The sequence below is a fragment of the Helianthus annuus genome, chromosome 5 (genome assembly GCF_002127325.2).
Source record: "Helianthus annuus cultivar XRQ/B chromosome 5, HanXRQr2.0-SUNRISE, whole genome shotgun sequence".
Taxonomy (NCBI): domain Eukaryota; kingdom Viridiplantae; phylum Streptophyta; class Magnoliopsida; order Asterales; family Asteraceae; genus Helianthus; species Helianthus annuus.
This window is the reverse complement of record NC_035437.2, coordinates 33,575,940-33,581,955: the sequence shown is the minus strand read 5'-3', so window position 1 is coordinate 33,581,955 and position 6,016 is coordinate 33,575,940.

Genomic DNA, 6,016 nt, shown 5'->3' with positions numbered 1-6,016 from the left:
GCTTGGAAGGGTTGTACCATGGGCTTAGGGTGTTTTTCAAAAAAAAAATACTCTAAAGCTTAAGTTGTGTGTTGTGCAGTTTGGTGTTGTATAATAGGTTAGTTTGATTGTAACTTTTGTCTATTTGTATACACACTTAAATAGAGTCTGAGAAACATACCGGGAGGAATCTAGAGGCAGGGTGGCCAGCCACCTTCTGCGGTGGTGGAGTCACGACGGAGCTATGACGGCACACCCACATTCACGGCGCGTGGTCTACCCCACGTACAGAACAGAAGACGGTGAATTCGATGTTGATATCGGTTGTGCGAAGATAGAGGAAGAGAGAGAGAGAGGCGTTGTTGTGTTTTCAAACGGTACAACTACCTTTCCGAGAAAGGTGTCATGATGGTGATGCTGGTGGGTTGTGACGAGACTCCATTTAACTCCAACAAGAATTCTGGTAAGCCTCGATTCACTCGCATGTTTCTTTTTCAGTTATATTGTTTTACGTTGTTTTCGTTGATGCTATTTTTGGTTTTATTTATTTTACTTTGTAACTTGACCCATCAAATTTACCTTTTTTAATGACACCAAAAAAAGGATAACAACATCGTCGGAGAGCAGGGCCGGGCCCATTGTGGGTGGTGGGTGAGCGGTCGCCCCCTTTAAAATTTTTCTTTTTAATTTAAAAGATGTGGTAAAATCCTGAGCACACCCTATAAAATTTTGGTTTCGCCTCCCTTAAACTCGCCAGATCTGTGTTAAAGAGAAGAGGAGATAAATAATTTGTCATGGTTTCCTTATTTCTCGGGCGACCTGTTATGAGTTAGCAAAAAAAAAAAGAAAGAAGATGAGGATATAGGGTATGTTTGGCATGGAGCTTTTAGGAGCTTCTAGCTTTAAGCTTTAAAGAAAAAGCTCCTACTCAATAAAAAATCTTGTTTTGTTGAAGGAGCTTTAAGCTTTTAGGTTAGGAGCTTGAAGTTTTTGGTTGAACGCTACTAGTAGTAGTGTTTAGAAGGAGCTACAAGCTTTTAGGGAAAAAAATGACTATTTTAACCTCTAAAAATAAGAAATTTTTTGATGTACAAAAAATGATTATTTTAACCTCTAAAAATAAGGAACTTTTTAATGTACCAACTTTCTAAATTTTTAGTTATGTCCATTTTGGTCATTTTATACATTTTATTAAAAACTCCAGCTACTCTACCAAACACCAAATATATATCTAAAAAACTACAGTTACTAACTATCAGCTACAGCTACCAGCCACCAGCTACCAGTCATCAGCTACTTTTGCCAAACATACCCATAGTGTTTCTATTATGTGGGGTAAAGCCTAGGGGATGAGAAATAGAGGATAAGATTCGTAGAGGTGGACACGTGGTTTAGATTGGATGGTTTTAGACCATAGGTAATGGTTAATGCCCACTAAGGGGCATTTTTTACCATATCATCATCATAATGCCCTTTTAAAAAAGGTGTAATGGTTAATGCCTATTTCATTTATTACTTTCTATTATTTTTCTTCTCTTTGGGCATTATTATAGAAATGCCCCTCACTCTTCATGCCCCTATAATGCCCATGAGTAATGGTGTAAGGGCATTATCAAAATCTTTCATGCCCTTATAAAGCCGCATTACATATGGTCTTAGAGTGTAGCCAAACTTTTAATCTAACGATGGGGTATGATTTAGAAACATTTGGAATTTAACACCATCTAAAAATGAGCAACAATTAAATGATTTAGAGAAGTTTTTGTATATCCATTTAAAAGTAATTGATAAAAGGAAGTTTTAAAAAGAAACCCCTAAAAGGTAAATATATAATCAGTAACTTATAATAAGAAAAATATGGACTCATTGCTTCATTTTAAATGACTCATTGCTTTATGGTATTTTTATAAGGGGTAATCTGATTTGTACATCTCTTACGGTTAAAAAAATATATTATTAAAAATACTATTAAGTGTTCCTTGTTAATGATCGGGTCCAAAGAACTAACAAAGCTTACTTAAAAATAGGGTACTCTCAATTTAAAGTTCAAGTTTTCTCTAATACATAAATTTACGAACAATTGACCATTTATCAACATATACAATTAGTATGAACCGACCTGATCTGACCTGAACCGGACTAAAAAAATTATTTTAAAGCTATAGCCAAATGATGTTTAAAAAAATTCCGCTCCCCATGAAAAGAAATTCTGGATCCGCCACTGTCGGAGAGCAAATAAACACCATACACTAAGGGGATGAAAATGAAGATGGCAATTGGTGAAAAAGAGAATAATCATTAAAGCCAGGCATGCATGGCTAGGAGGCATCAAATGGATAACAAGGAAAGAAGTTTTGTCTCTTAAATCGAACAACTTCGACCTGGAGGTTATTGTAGGCCTTGAAGAATTCGTGGATGCATATAGGGTCGTCCCTGAGAATTCATAGGCCCTCGGGCCCTATGCACGTTGAAAATATGGTCCCCTCAAGTGATGCTTATTTTTTTAACTATTAAGATGGGGAAATACGCGTTGAACATGGTGTTGCCACAGATCTGAGCTTAGATGTAAAATCTTTAAACTATGTGGTTTTAATTAACTTACGTTAAAATCGTGATATTTTGGTTAAAAACTTGCTAAAATTATTTCAATTGAACTCATTTAGATATAAAACCTAAACACAAAAAGTATCATCAACAGTGGCGGATCCGAGATTTTTTTCATATGGGTTCATCTTTTTCTGATGGTCAAGTTTCTCACAACCAAACGTTAAAATTTTCGGTTCGGATCAGGTCGAATTTCTGAGACGTTAAATTTTTTTTCATTAGCCCTAAAATTCAAGTTTTAACAAAACTACAAATTCTAAATTCATATTCACGATGACACCGGTAACACATATCGTGCCGAATTTATTGGTTCGATATTTATTGGTACGGTTCTAGTATCAGTACTTAACAAATAATGATGCCATTGGTGTTTTCCATTTTTACCCAATCTCGATTGATACGTTAAAAGAAAGAGTTCAAATCCCTTCAATTCAAAGTGCCAACTAATAAAAAAAAAGATAGAATCACTATGTGTTAGGGCATTGATTTTTAATACTATGGATCATGTATCCTAAGATTTAGCTTGGATCACTGATCCTTAATGAATGGTGTAGGAAGTCTGAGGATCAAGGATACTTATTATTACTTATATTGACTAACAATTGTTTCCTATATTTTAACTTGTATTCGTAGGTACTTGACGAAGTGGACTTGGTTTATGTTGGAATATCGGTGAATATGCTCCAAATGAGCACGTGCATATTCGAGTGTAGCCGTTATGAAGGAACATGGGATGCTTGCACACTTTTCGGATTGTATCTTATCTAGTTATTTCCAATTTTATAAGGGGATAATGAAGCTCATTTTAGAAAGAACATACACAACATAACACAATACAACACAACATATCATATGAACACATTCTCTCTCGCAACACTCAAATTGTTCTTAACACTAACACTAGATTCCATTGTATCGAGCTCATTATCTTCCAAAGTAGTATTGAATTCTAGCATGTTTGTTCAATATAGTTGGTGATCGGTAGTTTCCATCACCCGAGATTTTTGTACCGGAGATCTCATAAGGATTAAAGGCTTTTTCCTCGTACAAATATCGGTGTTCATTGTCATTTCCACTTTATAACTGATTACATTGTTGTTCATACACATAAGCACTCTACCTCACAATCAAAATTCGGTTACATTATCCTTAAACTGATTTCTGACCAAAACACTACGGACCTATGATAAATATAAAAATACAGGTGATTCAGTTGAAGGGAGGTGTTGGTGCCTTTTGTTACGTTGTTGACTGAATGACTGTTGTTTGTGACTTTGTTAAATAAGCTTAGCCAAACATGCCCTCAAATTAAAATAAACATGGCCTTTAGAGTATTGAAAACGCAAGCTCGCCATAAATGCTCGAATTTTCTAACTGGCATTTCGTTTCTCAATGAACCAAACGTTTTTGATTTCTTCTTTTGCTTGTTTTATTAGAGCATTCATAGCGGTTGGAATGATCATTTAAGAAGAATTCTTCTTGTAAGAAGATATTGAAATTAATCTAGTCCTTACATTTATTTGATCAAAGGTTGTAAATAAAGATGACATTTGTGTAAGACCACCCGTAGTGGGGCGTTTTATAAACAAAAAAAATAAAAAAAACGCCTAATCACGCCCATAGCCCATTACGGCGCGGCGTTTTGTGGCGTGTTCCGAGCCAAAAATTGTTTTGGCATTTTTGTAATCACGCCTTAGCCTGCATTCTCATTTCCATTTTGGCCAATAAGAATATTCCACCTAACTTTTAGTTTAGTTTACTTTTATTTTTTTAAATAATTGGGTAATCATTGATGGGGCATTATTGGGCATTATCCCACTACGCCTATTTGTGAAAAATGCCCGTAATGCCCATTTGCTGACTGGGATGACACGTGTCGCACAATGCCCATGGGTGGGGGCATTATTCATGTGTACCACTACACATGGTCTAAATATCTAATCTTTTTACATTAATTCTTTAACTTAAAAGGGTATATTAGACATTTTGGGGTAGGTTACAAACTTATAAATCGTTTATAGTTACAAATCATAAATAACATCACCAAGATTTCCTCCATCATCACCCTCAAAATCCACCACTGGCTAAAGGGTGTGGGGATCATAGTTGGTACATGATTGTCATCTAGGAACATGAATAAAAGGGTACACCATCCCTTTGCCTGATCCATCATGCTTTGCATGGATTAAACCATGATAACCATGATCCTCCTTTCCATTCTTCAAGAAATCTTTTCCTTTTTCTTTAGATAAAGATAAATTAAAATAAATAAGAGGATAGTGGTTTGAGTCATAACCACACCCTTAGGGGGGACGGGGCGCCCCGTTGTCCGCCTTTCATCACGTGTTGTATAGCTTGGAACACCGCTACCGCCGGTGTTGATCACGCATGGATTATTAAACACGTTGAAAATTTCACGCGTTGAGAATTTGTTGAGAACTTGAATTGTGTATTTTATTATTCTATTAATCATGAATCATGTAACTTCAGTTGGTAGATAGGTTAATAAGTTAAAAAAAAAAACTTACAAGGATCGAACGAGAATTTCTCAACTGAATATTGAGTAACAGCGACTAAGATAGAGGAAGAAGGAGCTGATTCAAAGCACGTTAATGGAACCCTAAAATCCATTTAAAACAAATATCAATGGGCTGGGTTGGGCTGGGCTGAGTTAATAAAAATGTTTGATAAAAAAGTAAACTTCATCAAATAAAAACACATAACTCAAAGCAAACTAGTGATGTTTAGTTTTTTAATTTGCAATGTTTATTTTTTTAAGTTTATAATTTAGGATTTATTTAATTTATAATTTAAAAATAAAAAAAAACCCATCACTAGTAATGGGCATTTCCACTAAAAAACATCACTAGTGATGAAATAATGCTCAATGACATGACGGAAATTTATCGGATGTTGTGAGTGATTAGTGAGTGGTGAGTGATGGGTGCCCCTACCCCTTTAGAGTAGTGGTTTTGAATGGTGAATTAGAGATGGGTGACATGGCACTGAGTCATGGTGGTCATGAGGATAATGAAACGTATGTAAGATATAGATGGCATTCGCAGGTTCCTAAAGAAATGGTTTAGGTGTAGGAGTTTGTGTAGGATATTAGCATGTAGGAGTTTTCAGTAGATGTAACTAATATTGAACTCATATTTTAAAACACTAATCCATGTGTAGTTTGCTAAGCCGGTTCATGTAATCCATGCGTAGGTTCCTAATGAAATGTGTGCAGGAGATAAATGGGTAGGTCCCTAAAGGAACATGTGTAGGATATATAACGTGTACGAGTTTGTGTGTAGGATATTAGCGTGTAGGATATTTCAGTACATGTAATTTATATTGGACTCATATTTTTAAATACTAATCCATGTCTAGGTTCTAATGGAATGTGTAGGTTATTGGTTTATATTATTGTTACTACTAGTAACAA